The 16567-nt window shown below is 42.5% G+C and overlaps 1 protein-coding gene across 4 annotated transcripts in view; it reads right to left on the reverse strand.

Moving 5' to 3' along the window:
* The window catches only part of CSGALNACT1 (chondroitin sulfate N-acetylgalactosaminyltransferase 1), a 359476-nt gene that overhangs the window by 283058 nt on the left and 59851 nt on the right, over positions 1 to 16567 (reverse strand). The window contains exon 1 of one of the 4 annotated variants that reach the window (XM_064368811.1): positions 9786 to 9803. The exons of the other annotated variants lie outside the window; for them this stretch is intronic. The gene's annotated coding sequence lies outside the window, so the exon portion shown is untranslated. Of the gene's footprint in view, positions 1 to 9785; positions 9804 to 16567 lie in introns of those variants that run through there. 4 annotated transcript variants of the gene reach the window in all.

Raw genomic sequence — 16567 nt, forward strand, 5'->3', positions numbered from 1 at the left:
ACTGGGATGCAAGGAAAGTATCTCCCACCTCCCTGTAGAGCCCCCACTGCCCCTGCCAAGCCACCAAGGAAAGGAACAGAAAATAAGAATGGAAACAGGAGAAGGGTAGGAATTGGATGGGTACAAGAGGTTGAGGCAAAGAATGAGAACCATACCAGCAGATCCACAAAAGCAGAAGGAGAGAGAGGCAAAGGGGAGACAATGCATCTGTCCTTTGCAACCCCATCCCCATTGCTGGCTCCTTCCAAACAGGCTTCTGTTGTCATCAGCACCAGCACCACATTAAAAAGAAGAACTGGGGACGCAGAAGGAGAGAGGTCAGAGCAGGTGCAAGACACGTCTCCCACTTGCATCAGACAAGTGGTAAATCTGTAAGCATACTGCCCAAATCCAGAAGTAACAAAGTGACATTTCTAAAACCCTAATTTGGCATGTCCAAGGGTTCCCACACTTGGGGTACCTGACCTCGCCCCTTCCAGTACCTCATCTGTCCTGGATGTAGTTCCAAGTTCCCACTTGCTCCCTCAACTCTTCCCATCTCTGTCCCCTGCCCTGGAAATGTCAGGCTGAGCCAGTCTGGGCCCGTGCCCTGGGCACTATGCTCAGAAGGCACTGCTCACACTTTCTCTAACCACACCATGTCATGGGTCAAAGAGTTCACAGGGCCTTCATAATATGCCCACCTAGATACCACCCCACCTTCTGGGTCACATTCCAGGTCTCCCTGGGGTCTGCTGCAGTACCTGCCAGAGTCCATCTTCTCAAGGGTGAAGCATTTCCCCAGTTTGCATAAGAGAGGTTGTTTGCAGAGGTGTACACAGACTTGGGACCTGTGGCCAGGGATGTCTATCTGTACCATAGAAAGATTTTGGACAAGAAATGAAGAGTCTGGGAAATTGGAACCTGTCTTCCAGGTTGTTGTGAAGGTGTTTATTTACCAAGATAGCAGCATAAGACCTGATTTTTAGAGAGCTTGACTTAGAACTTGGAAACAGCTACTTAGACAAATGGAGTATAAGCCTCTGTTTGTACTCCTACCCCAGGCCCAGGAAATGTTAGGAACGGGCCTGTCTCTCCTTTCTCTGCTTTGGGCCTCTAGGCAATGTGCCCAGAAGGTCTTATCAGAGTGCCTGCTAATGAGTTGGTAAGCTCATTTACTTTCCTTCCTAGGGCTCTTCTTAATTAGAAATAAAACAGCTCCCAGCACTCCCCAAACAGAAGGTTCCCCCAAATTTCACACCTAGTAAACTTCTCTCTCCCAGTCACCCACACACATGAGATCAAAAAGGTGACTCCTGTTGTCACCCCTGCCCAGTCTTTCCCCATCTCTGTTGTCAGTGCTCTACTCCCACGGTTTCCACCCAAGGAGAGCACTCACTGATGGACACTGGGATTTTAGAGCCCATAGACTGTGTAAAAAAATACTCAGGCAACAACAGTCGAAACCACAAGGAAGCCATCGACACGTCTCGGGTTACTCACCTCCGTGCCACACCACCATATAGCCTGAACAAGGCTGTGGATTCCGGGACAAGCCTGGCCTCACAAGTTTGAGGTCTGGTCTTAAGCAGCCCTTCTGGCCAGCACAGATAAGGGATAACACTATCCTGTTCTGCGGTCAGGGCCAGGACACCGCACTCAGCAGCCTTCATCGGTCCAACGACAGACCACTGTCAAGCAAACCTATGACCATTGATGAAATCCCAATTATCTGAGCTTATCCATGGCTAGGTCAGTTTGGTGCAGTCCTTCATTCAGCGAAGAGCAGGTAGAACAAGTTCACCCTGAATAAAGCATCCCTTTAAATGACCGTGGGACCGTGATTTACCGCTGCCAGACAGGATGGACAGGGAAACAGATAGGCAGCTCTGTGCGATCACAGGACTCTAATGGGAGTGAAATGTCAGATCGGGAGATAGGATTTGATCTGTGCTACAGTTGAATTTGTGCTATGGAATTCATACTTTGTCAGGCTTTTCCACAATGTGTAATAAGTTCTACAAGGTCTGGGCAGCCTCACCTTTACTCAACTTTGCTCAACCACGATCACTATGATTAGGAAGACTGCCTATAGCCTCATGACCCTTGCCACCTCCCACAGCCTAGGGGCCAGCTATCATGGCATTTTATCAGGATTGGTCATCAGAAACCACTCTAAAAATGGGTTTCAGAAGGTAGAAGCAAGGCAAAAAAGCTCTGACAATTGAAAAACCATCAGAATTACTAAGAGTTTGGTAAGGTGTCAAGTTTTTTTTTTTTTTTTAAATAGCCTTTCCATATACCAACAGCAGCTAGTTAGAAAAGACTGTGGAAGAGGGCTATACAATCCCTTTCATAACAGATTTTAAAAATAGCTACCTAGAACTGAACATTATAAATCTGCCAAGAACTCACAAAAAATTACCAAGCACATGAAAGGAAAATGGAATAAAGAGGCAGACCATATACCTGGAAAGCAATTTATTTTATAGAGCTCAGGTCTTCAGAAATTAATCTAAAATGAATACCAATCTCATTAAATCCCAAAAGGATTTTTTTTAGAGCTTAGCAAAAATGATTCTTAAGTTTTCATACAGTAATAAATGTGAGAAAAGTCCAGAAAGTTTTTTTTAAAGGAAAAGCTATTGAGGGGGAGAAGGCAAGACCACATTCTACCAAATATGAAAACACATAATAAGGCCAGGTGGTTCATGCCTGTAATCCCAGCACTTTGGGAGACTGAGGAGGACAGCTTATTTGAGGCCAGGAGTTTGAAACCAGCCTGACCAACATGGTGAAACCCCGTCTCTACTAAAAGTATAAAAATTAGCCAGGTGTGGTGGCACACACCTGTAATCCCAGCTACTTGGGAGGCTGAGGCAGGAGAATTCCTTGAGCCCAGGAGGTGAAGGTTGCAGTGAGCAGAGATTGCACCACTGCACTCTAGCCTGGGTAGCAGAATTTGACTCCATCTCAAAACAAAAAATACAAACAAAATTATATACTGAAGCTCAATGATTCAGTAATAACCTAGCAACAAACAGGCACATTAATGCAAGAGAATAGAAAATTTTGAAACAGATCTAAGAATAAATAATAATTTAATATATGATAAAGGTGCCATCTCAAATCAATGGAAAGAGGTAGATTCATTAACAAAGGTATTTAAGGAATAGGTTAAGATTTGGAAACTAATAACTAATTGGTTCTCCAAAACATTCACCAAATGAGACTGTAGATCTAATAAAGATAAACAGAAGATTATGATAATAAAATACCAGTAAATATTTATAATATTTTGGAGTGGGATAGGAATTACCTCACTCCTGCTGGGGTAATTCCCTATGACCCTAGGATTCTCAGCTCCAAAGAAAAAAGAGAAAAAAAGGAAGAGATATCTCCTCCCCATCCCGACTCCCCTGGCATCCAGGGCTTTCTCCATGAAGGTATCCAGCCACCCTGCCTCCCACTCCTTCTGGGGGACCAAGGTAGCTTAAACAGCTGGGCCTCTCCCTGTGCTGCCCCTGAGAGAGCACAGAGTTCTGGAAAGGGAGGAAAAGTCAGGTTTGGATCCAGAAGTCTTTGCATGTAAGCCTTTCTGGCCAACTACCTAAAAAGAGTTCAGAAGAAAATTAAGAACCTGAATCTCCAAAGTGTCAGTTTTGTTCAGATTTCTTTTCTCATTATAATATTCACTTTTGCACCTAATTTCATATACATGTTATATGCTTTTTCTTAATTTCTTAAAAAAAATTGTGTCAACTTCAGCCCCCACAAAACCTGGATCCAACCCTGTTCCCACACTTTCTACTGTAACAGCACTCACAGATTTTGCTCTCAACCTATCTTAGTAAGTTCTCATTAAATAACTATACATTTATAACAGGTGTATTTATAATTAAAGAGCACAAACTTTAAAATTTGAACTTGGGAAAGCATGATGAGATCAGGTATGTAAAAAAGCTAAGAACAGTGCCCAATGCATGGCAATAAAAATCTAACAGAAAGGCAGTCTGAAAAATATATGTTAAAGTGCTTATTACCAGTTGGCAAGATAATAGGAGTTTTCTCTTCACTTTTTTGTTTGTAGTTTCTATCTTATCAGCAATGAGCACTTAAGGCGGGTGTATCCCTTCAGCCCAGGAGTTCAAGACCAGCCTGGGTAACATGGCAAAACCCTGCCTCTACAAAAATGAGCTGGGCGTTGTTGTGTGTGCCTAGAGTCCTGGCTAATCAGGAGGCTCAGATGGGAGGGTTGCTAGAGGCTGCAGTGAGTCATGATTGCACCACTGCATTCCAGCCTGGGAGACAGAGCAAAACCCTGCCTCATAAAAAAAAAAGAGAAACTAACAAAAAAGAAAAAATTATTGGAGGATGATTAGCATTAACTGGTTCTTAAATTAGTGTTACATGGCTCTTTAAAAAGAGCAATTTCAAAGTAAAGTGCCCTGAACTAGCAACTTCACTATGATTTTGAGAGCTGGGTTCTCATACAATTATGGATTGGTGGTTCCCCTGATGGATTCAGATGAGATGGAAGGATGGTCCCTCCCTCAGTACAGATCCTGCTTCTAGGACATCATCATTCATTTTCTGAATGTGGCAGGCAGGTATTTCAAGGAAGAACATTTTGCCACCAGGCTAACTTTGACATACTAATGAGAAGGAGTGGGAAGAGGTGGTTTTGGAGTCAGGAGTCTTGAGTCAAAGTTCCACTTTTGCTAGTTAGTAGCCATACAACCATGGGCAAATGTCTTAACTTCATTGAGGCCATGTGATCCTTGCAAAACTTGGGTAGTGCTATCTACCCATACTCATGTACTGAAATAATCACATACACAGTCTTGGTGGACTATGAAGTGTTCCTCAAGTATGAAAATTACAGTGATAGCTGCCTCTACAGCAATCACTACATGGCACAGTCAAGAGCACAATTCTTTTTCTCCAGTGAACCAACCTTGGCTGATGGAGAGAGGAAACTTCAATAGTCTGTTTTGTTCAGCCAGGGGACTGACAGGGATGCCCCAAAAGCAGAGCCAATGAGAGAGTTAGAAACAAACAGCAATGCAGGTGACACACAGGGTGGTCTCCCTGTCAGCCAGGACTCGGTAACAAGGGATGGAATGAACACTTGCCAGCTTAGAAGGAAAAAAAAAAAAAAAAAAAAAAACCTGTAAGAATAGCAAAAGATCACTCTCACTTTATCCACAGGAGACAGCACGCAAGAGGCTCAGGGAAGCCCACCAGGTCTCAGGAGCAGCTGCCAATGCATTCTAACCAGATTTCCTCCTTGCACTGCTCACTCCAGATTCAAAGTTCCAAGGAAATGCACCCACCTGGCTGTCTTGGGAGGTATGTCTGTGCTCACCCAGAGCGAATGCCTACCTCCCACCAAGGCTACACAGAGAAGGTGAGTCCCCGAAATTGCAATAACAGCAAACAAAAAACAAACTCCACTGTGCATAAACGCTGGCCATGTAGAACTTCAATTCCTCTGCAGACTGGAGCTTTTCACCACCTCTCCCTTGTAGGATAAAAGAACACAAGATGGACAGGGAGGGAATCAGAAATGTAACAACCCCAGAGAATGATACCATCCATCCCGTAACTGCCCTGGGAAAATACAGACAGTACTATTATTACTGTGTCTATTACAACTGTAGATCACAAAGCAAAAAATTATTGCAATTTTTCAATGGCTGACACTTCCAGGTCAATTTCTTATAGAAGTCAAAAATGGAAAAGTGACTGAAGCAGATACTATATGATCCTCAGAGGAAAAAAAAAATCAAGTTTCTGAAAACATAAACACCCACACTGACCTACAGGACGACGAATAATCAGTTTCTTATATCAGTGTTGTGGTTTGCAAGGTACAATTTACCATTTAGAATGCACTTTACAGGAGTAATCAATCTCACAGCCCTCACATCAAAACATCCCTCTGAAGGAGTATTCATTTCCCATTTTCCACACGGCCAGCTGGCACCCTGAAAGTGAACAACTCTGACTATATGAGTATTTGGTCCCTGCAGACATTGGTGGGACCCTTATTAAAGCCCTAGGTCTTCCAATGAGCTTTCTTCAATGGGTAATTTGAAGAAATAGGTGGAGTTGATTGGTTAACATGTTTGAGATCAGGGTGAAGAAAACAGTTCATACCTATATGGACGTCACCAGGGTTGCTGCAGCATCCATCCACTTGGGAGACTGATTTTGTAAAAAATCTCCTTGGTCTAATGTAAAACAAAATAGTAGACAAGATGCCACACTCTGAAGTGGAAGGAAGGAGGTCGTGCAGGTGGTGGGAAATTGCCCAGTGACATTTTTCTACAGGTGGAATTCCTTTGTTCAACAGCAAATGTTTAACAAGTGTCCATTGTATATGTGCTGTGCTGGGACCCATGTGTGTAAAATCTAGAAGAGATATTATGTCACACACATGCTAGAAACAATGCCACCTTATAACTTATATTGGCTCCTTGCCTTTGCCCTACAAATTCTCTCATCTTAAAAAAAAAGTAGAAAAAATAGGAACAGGAAAGCTCTCTCAGACCACTGTGTCCTTCTCCCTCCTCATTTCAGCTAAGCATTCTGAGAACATCATCTACACCTGCTGCTTCCATATCATCTCTCAATTGTTCCCAGTAGCCCCAAGGTCTGACTTCCATCCCTACAATCCCAACCAAACTGCCCTCGCCCAGCTCCTCCACATCCACCATGGTCTGAAGCTAACGAACACTGCTCAGCACTCACCTAACTGTGCCAACATGGATTCCTATATGGACGTGCAGCCATGCATTTCCATGTAATTACGGATAACAGTGCAGTCTCACCTTAGCAACAAGTGATCAAGTCTTTCATTTAGAAGCCATAGTTTGGCGAGGGTAAATGTTAACAAGAGGCTTCCAATGGAGTATGGCAATTTTAAAGCATATCAAATTCTTTGATACTCCTCTTAATCTATCTCCTATTGCCCACCTCCTCTGCAGTCTGGGCCAACCAGTAGAACACAGCGGAAGCAATGCCATGTGCCTTTCAAGGCAAAGTCATAAAAGACTGAATTGTAGCTCTCCATCTGGTTCTCTTGGAAGAGTCACTATTAGAACCCAGATACCATGGTATGACAAAGTACAGACAGCCCATGGAGTGTCCCGCATGAAGAGGGCCATTTGGAGAGGAACCAGGACTCCTGGACCTAGACCTCAGCTGAGCTCCAGTCAACAGCCCTTTGAGCAGCCATCTTGGAAGTGGATTCTCCAGCCCCTTGAATGGTCCCAGCTGACAATGCATGGAACACAAACCTTCCATGCCAAGCCATGCCCAAGTTGCCTATTTCTGAGCTGTTGTACAGAACTGCTGTTCAATACCTGATGTTATTTAGAGCCACTGTTATGAAGAGGTTTCCTATACAGCAATAAATGATACAAAGAATTATAAAAGATTCTGGCTTCTGCTGAAAAATTATATGAGAAAGATGGTGAGAATTTTCTATGTATTAAACTGTTAAGTAAGATTTATGGGAGGCCATTGATTTAGACTGAGCTCCTGCTCTAGGCCCCAACAGATCTAAGCAAAATGGAGTCATTCATGCTCAAGTTCCATGTCACCAAGCCAAAACCAAGCTGTTTAACTGACCTGAGAAATCAAGACAGATGATAGTTAAATCCCCAAACAGGTCTGTTTCAGCATGATAAGGAAGTCCCCTCTGCTTTAACTCTTACAAGGAAAGTGACGTGGAGTAACCTGACATTAACAATCTGTTTTTTTTGCATATGCTGTTTTCTTGTTCCTGCTCAAGTCACCTTATAAAGCCAACTGCCAATGCCTTACTGTCCCTTTTCTAAATCTATAGATGAAATGATGCCCAATTCATGAATCACTAATCATTAAAGCCATTTTAAAACTTTAAATGTGTTGAAATTTTGTTTAACAGAACTTATACATCAAATAACACATAATGTAGAGACCACTGAAAAACTCAAAGTGTAAATTTAGTGGAATCTGGATAAAACTTTTTTTAGAAAAGATTCCAAGCAGTTATATTCTAATATATTTCCTAATATTGAGCGGCCAATTAATACATGAATACTTTTGGAATCAATTTCTAAAGTAACAGAAGACACAATTTTACCTCCTTTCCTTCCAGAAGGCAACATTAACTGCATTTATAGCCAAGTAACGCTATCTTAAAATCTTCATTATCCAGATTAATTCTCTATACTATTATAAATTCATCAATATTTCTAGTAAAATTCAGCTCCTAGGACATAGATATTGCTACTCTGGGCCCTAACACTCTGTTTCTGCAAAGAAAAAAAAAATGATAGAAGCTACTGTAAGTGTTATATATAGAACTATTAAATAGTAAAATAGCTCATGTTTCTCCTAACTCAGAGCTTGACTACAGCTTACCGAAATGAAAAAATAGAAACCATATATAAAACCGATTTTTCCCTCTATAATCAAAGCCCACTTGTAATAAACTGCATGACAGGTTCAAATTTGCTTGATCATAATAGAGCTGTTTAAAAACACATGGCTGGAATTCACATTTGCAGTTTGCAGATGAAGCAATAATGATACTCTGAATTAATAATATGTGATTGAAACTTGGCAGGAAAGGATGGGGTGTGTTATATCACCCTTTCTATCCTCCAAGCCCTAGGTATTCCTAAGGACTATTTTGCTCAATGGGTAATTTGAGAAATTAGGGTTTTTTGGTAAGAGGTCGTAGATCAGGGATAAAGAAAATATTTCACTACTCTGTGAAGGTCACTGTCAATGACCACAGCAACCATTAATAAAGATTGGCTTATTAAAAATCTCCATGACACTGGGCACAGTGGCTCACGCCTATGATGCCAGCACTTTGGAAGGCTGAGAGGAAGACTGCATGAATCCAGGAGTTCAAGCCTGCAATGAGCAATAGTTGCACCACTGCACTCAAACCTGGACAACAGAGTGAGACCCTATCTCAAAGAAAAAAAAGACAATCAAAACTAAAAAGTCTCCTTGGCTTATCATAAAATGAAATGCAGGCAAGGTAAGAGGCCACACTCAAAGGAGAAAGCAGATAGGTCTGAGTGTGGGGGTAATGCCCCAGGCCACAGGTGATAAGCAAGGGGTCAAGCTGGGTTCCTGGGCAGTTTGCCCTGGAGTTCAGCTGACCGTGCACAGGTCTCCTCCCGGACGCCGCTTAGCAGGGCTTCTAGATCTCACTGCTTTTCACAACACAGCCAACCTCAGCTAGCGGTGTCATATGAACCAAAAGGGAAAAGGCCACTAACCAAACAAAAAAGAAAAGAGGAACCCACCTATTGCTTTCACATTAGAAAAAAAACAACTAATTCCATAGGTAGTTAACAGCCTGGCCCACTAAGACAGACAGCACCCAGGCCTGCAGCTCCACGGCCCTGACAGTGGCCCAGGCCTGACTTTCATGCACAGATGGCATAGGGAACACCGACAGCTGACCCAAGCAGTGACATCCCATGACTGCTTCCTAGCCATGTGGCTGTGAACTAGACTTGGCCTCCTTAAGCCTCAGCTCCTCTGCTGCAAGTTGGAGCTAACTACATCTGTCTGAAACACTGTCAGAGCCACACACTGAGGTAGCGATTCTCCAAGTGTGTCCCTGGGCTAGCAGCAACAGCACCATCTAGAAATTTTTGAGAAATGTACATCTCCACCTTCCCCCGCCCCCCACCATCCCAAGACCTATTGTATTAGTCCATTTTCACCCTGCTACAAACAACTGCCCAAGACTGGGTCATCTCTAAAGAAAAGAAGCTTGAGTGACTCACAGTTCTGCATAGCTGGGGAGGCCTCAGGAAACTCAGAATCATGGCAAAAAGGGAAGCAAACCCATCCTTCTTCGTAAGGTAGCAGGAGAAAAAGAAAAACCAAAAACTGGGAAAACTGCTTTATAAAACCATCAGATAGCCTGAGAACTCACTATCACGAGAACAGCACGGGGGAATCAACTCCCACCTGGTGCCTCCCTCAACACACGAGGATTATAGGGATTATAATTAGAGATGAGATTTAGGTGAGGACACAGCCAAACCATATCACCTAATAAAGCAGAAATGGAGTGGAGGACTTAAGGGGCTGCAGGGAGCCTGCTGCAATTATTTCATGCCCTTCAGGTGCTTCTGATTCACACTAAAGTTGGAGAACCACTGAGCTACTGTCTTAAACCATAGTTACCTTTGCAACAAATAGCTCCTCCCTTCTCTGCAATGCAAATAACACAGTGTTCTACTTGGTGCGTTCGATGTCTATGCTCATGACAATGGAGATAGATGGTGATGATAATGATAATGGGGATGATGAAAATGATCATTTTTCTTTTTTGAGTGACAGGAAGTGGGACAAGGAGATGTCCTCATTCCTGGCTGAAAATGTATGGGACTAACTCAGAAGGCTGTTGCTTCTGTGGCCATCCAGGACATAAAGGCAGAAACTGAGCTCTTTCTTAATACAGAACTTTATTTTTATATTCATGGTAATGGAATTTTTCATTATTTATCCAGAATGTTTCAACAATTTAAAGAGGGTTTTTTGGCGCTCTGGACAAATGTCCAGCTGCTGAGACTTCACGTGGCAATAGAAATCTAACAAAGAGTGCCTAGATCCTTATCCTCCCCCAAATCTGGCTGAGCTTCCAACAGGCTGGAGAATAAGCACTGTCCACCTGGCATAGGAAGGGCTCTCGGGCAGACGAGGGCACAGGCAGAAGTCTAGGAAAATGCAATGCATCTGGTGCTCTGAGACCTTCAACATTCTCGCAGGCCTGCTCTGCTACCTGGTGAAATCCATGAGGCCATCAGCCCCTATTAGCCCCCGAGGAATCTCGCTCCCTCCCTGGCCCAGCCTTGTGCCTATGTGCCAGTCATTTGCCTATTTGCCTTTTGACCCGTTCCCTATCCTTCACCTGCAAACTCCTTTTTCCAGGCTCATTTGCCAATTGGCTCCAGCTGGGTTTAAGTGAAAGACTGGAGGATGAGAAGAAAAAGCCAGAGATTTTCCTTCCCTTCCTTTCTCTCTTTGAGTTGGTATCTCCAGGAGTGGCTTTTTCTTCTCCATGATTCCAACTCCCAGCAGACAGACCTTCCCTCTACAGTCCCTGGTGCTTCTGCACACCCCCATGCAGATCCAGTTCTTCATCTCTGGTACCACCACCCTCTCTCTGTTCTACCAGCCTTTGTCGTAGTAACAATTTCCTGCTATTGTTAAAATCTGGGTGAGTTTATTACCTTCTATTTAGCTTTTCATATCTTCCAAAGATCTTTGTAACTAACTACTTATATTAAAGTGCTCCAATTTTATTGTATGGGTCATGACTAATGCAGCCTCCTCTCATGTCTTTAATCTTGATCACACCTTACCTGACACCTACCCAACTGACTCAGCTCCCTATCCAAGATTTTTTCTGGACCTGTCTATGGGGAGCCCCTGTTCACATACAGAGCTTTAGTTCTTACCTGTTTGTGATCAACCAGTTTTGATACCAGTTCCTGCACTGTGCACCAGACTCAATACTTACCTAACTCCAGCTCTCTTGGGACAAGCCAGTCTCCACTGATATCAGCTACCTCCCTCTTCTTGAACTCAGTAACTATTAGGTTGGTACAAAAGTAATCATGGTTTTTGCCATAAGTTGACACACACTCTGAGGATCTCAATACATATTTTCTATTTAAAATGTTTCCTGGAGCAACCATATAATATTAAGTGAATATTTAAGTTAAGCAAAAGGAAGTTTGTGACTTGAAATCACTGGCCCAAACTCACCTGATATTTTCACAACTTTCCACTTCCTTTTGGCTACAGTGATACAACAGATGTACAAACTAAAGCAAGAACACAGTGTTCCTGAAAATGATTATGCTTTTGGCAGCTGCCCACATAAGTGTAGTAAGTACAGTATAATGACAGTCCTCCCTGGATGCATCTTGTTCTGTAGAGAGATTTGCCCTCATTTCAAGTCTTGCATTCCAAAATAAATTGTTGAATTATCCTTAAGAACCAATCTTAGCTGGACTCCTTTAAGTTTTTGAAAAGTTAAAAAGTTAAGACCAAACAGACAATTGCACACAATGACAATTGCAGCATTACTGACTTAGGATAGGAGCCAGAACTGGCAAACGCCATGGCTTTCCTAAGCCCACAAATACTATATTTACACATGTTGCATAGTGCACTACAGCTTTTGGAAATACTCAGTTGGTGCTCATGAGGTCTTCTGAAATAAGAAAGGGCATGGGTTCCCTTAAACGTTAAGTAAACTTCTAGAATTGATCAACTGCTTTAATATAGGCTTCTGAGCGCTTCTTTAGTTCCTCAGCTATTCCCAATTTGCCCTTAAGGAAATTCAGGCAGCTACCTGAAGGAAATGCACGTTAATAAAATGAAAGAAGAAAACAGGCCCAGGATTGCAGGTTATTTTCTAAAAGGATCCAATGCACAAACGCATAAGGTCCCCAAAAATTTGTCCCATGCTACCGGTGTAGCAAAGATGGCACACAGAAGCCCCATGTCTGCAAAATAGCCCAGACCCTTTCCATTCAATGAGACATGGGGGCAGATGTTGAGGGGCCACGGGCCAGCACAGGCCCCCCATCTATAGCTTGCTCCTCCTCTGCTCACTTTGTATTTGGATGCTGAGACATTCTAGTATTTGAATAGCACCCAACATTGCTTACAATCTTGTTAAGTTCCAACAAAATCTCCCTATATAATTTCACATCAATGCGAAATTCAATGTATTTTCAAAGTGCATTGTTATTATTTTCCTAAAACCACTTACTTAATTACAAGCTTCTACAGAATTGGAAAGAATTTGAATTGTAAGATCTTAATTAAAAAAAAAAAAAACTAAAACTTGGACTTTTCTTAGGTCTTCCCACTCGTTCCTGGATGATTTCATTTTTGAAAATGTATGAGGGGAAAATAAATAGTACATTTTAGTCTGTGGGTCTCATCTTGGGTCTTGTCTCTGCTCTGCCACTAATTAGCTGTGTGGCCAGAGAGCATTTCACAATCTCTCTCCTAGCCTCGACTTCTTCCTTTTATAACAAGGAAGTTGGACTAAATAATGTCAAATGTCCCTTCGAAGCCTAAAATGCTCCAACTGACTCAAGTAAGTTATTTAAGGAAAATAACCTTAAAAATGCATATTTTAATTCAAAGTAAAATTAAAGCATGATGAAATGAAAACATGGAGTTTAAATTTCTAACATCGTTTTAGAGGCTGCATTGCAGATTGCGGTAAAGATTGTGAATTTAAGAGAAAAGCAACCGCGTCAAGACAAAGGAGCATGGGTAATTTAGAAAAGCCTCCAGAAGTTACTAAGCTTTCACATGATGTAACGCACATGTTGTTGAAGAATCTGTGGAGTCAAAAGCTTTATCCTTCAGTGCAGGATATTTTGTAATATTTCTAAATGATCCAGCCCAACAGCATTTGAGGAAGAAAAAAATCAAACACTACACCACACGAGCTATCATCCTGTCACAAAGCCATTAGAGCGCATGAAAAACGATGGTATTGTTAAGGTTTATTTATAGTTCTTTCTTAATAAAATGAAAAATGAACAGGAAAACACTCTGAATATAAATTTTTAAAGACTTTAAAGACCAAAGACCAGAAGCAAAAACATGTATGTAGACATAGTCCTACAAATCGTCTTTAAAGGAAAAAAAGGTAGAGGCAGGAATGCTTATGGCTATGGCTAAGTTTTGCCTTTCTCCAGGACATCATGAATAATCAGGTATCCAGCAGTCTAGGTCACTGCCATCAGGACTTGGGAACCTGACAATGTGAAAAAGATTCTGTCCCCACTCCAACTTATATCTTATGCAATTTGCCCAAAACACCACTGTCGTATCTTATAGTAAAGCAAGATAATGTGTGCCATATTTTTTTATGTCATCCACACTGAAACCAACCAACTCTTCATTCCAGGGATAAGGCAGACCTGCCTTCAGGAGGCTCACTGTTTAGCAGGAGATTAAAACATTTAATACACAATTAGAACAGGGCATATGAAACGCCATGATGGAGATGTACATAATGACAGGTGGGGGCAGGGAAGTGCAAGGAGGAAGCAGCCACCTGTGTCTGAAAAACCACAGTTGCTACAGTAGCAACTGTAAACCCTAGAATGGGGGTCCCCAGTTTCAGACCCCAGCTTGCCACTTGCTAGCTGTGTGACTCTGAGCAAGACATTTAGCTTGTCTCTGTCTCAGTTTCCCAACTGTTAAATGAGAGGAATAACAATGGTGCCTACCTACAGGTACCACACCGGGTTGTTGTGAGGATTCAGCACATCAGTTCATGTGTGGCGTCTACAACAGTGGCCGGGACACAGGAAGCACACACAAGCGTTGGCTGTTCTCACTGTTACAGAGAAAGATCTGATGGTGCTGAATCTTAAATGCTGAGTGGGCATTTCCCAGAAAGACAAATACAGAGTCTCCCGGGCAGAAAACAGTGCATGCTAAAAAATACTAGCATGAAAAGCAACCCCATGTGATTTGGTGTGGCTCAAAAGTGAAATGTGAGGGGTTGCAAGGCAGGAGGTAAAGAGGGTAAGGACAGATGGCAGAGGGCCTGTGTGTGCCATCCATCGGAATTTCTCCTTTATTCCCACAAGAAGGGGAAATGTGAGTTTCAGGTAGGTGAGAGCATTGTCAGATCTAGTAGGAGAGTGGAAGACGGCCAGAAAGAGGCAAGGATGGAGACAAAGAGACCAAAAAAGAGGCAATAGCAATGGAGAGAGAGGACCACCATGAAAAGGAAAAACAGTAGTGAAGACATGGCAGAGGTGAGCACTTGGAAGTCATAGAAGCAGTTTCATCATTTAGTGACCCTGAACTAAGGGTTGCAAGCAAGAGGGTCAAGAAGGAGTCCAGAATGACATCCAGGTCTATGGTTTTGACAAACGATGAACAGTGGGACTGATCACCATGATGGAAATTCAGGCAGAAGAACAGCATGGAGCTGTTCAGGGAGAATGTCCAGACAGAACCACAAGTAATGTTAGCACCTGAGGAAGGTCTGACCATTCCCCTTGTAAGATGACTGGGCACCAAATCCCAGGGCTGGGCAGAGCTAAAACAGAAGAAAAGCAAGATAAATGGCTGGGAAAATCTAGAGACTGGACCAAGTGCTAGCTGGGAAGTGAGGGTGTGAGTAGCCCAGAGCTCCCCTGGGCAGGGCACCCAGCAAGCTACATGTTGTGGGTCCAGCTGCTTCAAGACCCTTGTTGAGGCAGGCAGATTCAGAGGTAATGAGTTCACTGTGGGACATGTGGACCTGAGGGAGCTGAGGGGGCAATGATAAAGAGGACTCTGGAGTTCAGAAAAAGAGGCCTAGAAATAGATATTGGAAAGTCATCAGAGATAAATGGTGGGTAATGTCCCACCCAGAGAGGGTGAGGTGAAATAGAAGAGGGTGAGAAATAGGATAGTGAAAGAGAGCTATTGAAAGGGGAAGGAGATGGTGTCCCAGGAAGCAAGGAGGAAGATCAAGAAGAGAGAAGTAAACAACACTGAAATGCTGCCCAAAAGTCAAGCAAGTGCATTCTCGGATTTGTCAATTAGAAACTCATGGTGAGAAGGGTCACAGTGGTATTCATGGAAGCCCCACTGCAGGGGCTGAAGAGTGAATGCGAAGTGAGCAGGCTGCAGAGAGAAGTCATTGGACAAACCAGTCCCACGAGATGCCCATTGATATGCCTTTCATACAGATTTTAAAAAATAAGAAAATCGTTCAAGGTCCCTCAACCAGAAAGTCAGAAAGCTGGATTTCAGTTCCTTGCCTTCTGGCTCCCAAACCCATGCTCTTTCCACCATATACTTTGGAAACATTGTGTTTGGGGTTAGGATATGGGAGGAAACCAACAGGTAGGAACATTAAGAATATCAACTATTAATATTATGCACACTTGTTCATGCTTTAGCTTTTATGGGAAAATAATACTTGAATAAGCACATAGCATAAGCTCATTAATACCCATAACAGTCCTGTTTTATAGACATTTACATTGTACAGAAGAGGACATGGAGTCTCACAGGCTTGCCCACGAAGGCACAAGAATTAGCAGAGGAGCAGTGATTCTCAAATAAGTTAATCCAGAGGCACTGCTGATACTGCTTTAAAACTTATCAAAGTACCTCACACTTAGTAGGAAGGCTACTAATTTTTAAAAAGCAGAAAATAACAAATGTTGGCAAAGACGTAGAGAAACTGGAACTCTTGTGAATCACTGGTAGGAATGCAAAATGATGCAGCTGCTATGGAAAAGAAAATAGATATCACACAAAAAATAATCATTGATTTAGCATATGATCCAGCAATTTCACTTGTAAGTATAGAGTCCTCCCTCGTTATCTACTGGGAACTGGTTCCAGGACTCCCCACAAATACCAAAATCCTTGGATGCACAAGTCTCTTATATAAAATGCCATAGGATTTGTATGTGACCTAAGAACATCCTCTCTCAGTCTTTAAATCATCTCTAGATTATTTACAATAGCTGATGCAATGTAAGGACTATGTAAATAGTTGTTGCATTAT

Source organism: Aotus nancymaae, unplaced genomic scaffold (genome assembly GCF_030222135.1).
Source record: "Aotus nancymaae isolate 86718 unplaced genomic scaffold, 86718_ANA_hifiasm-v0.15.2.pri h1tg000079l, whole genome shotgun sequence".
In the NCBI taxonomy this organism is placed as follows: domain Eukaryota; kingdom Metazoa; phylum Chordata; class Mammalia; order Primates; family Aotidae; genus Aotus; species Aotus nancymaae.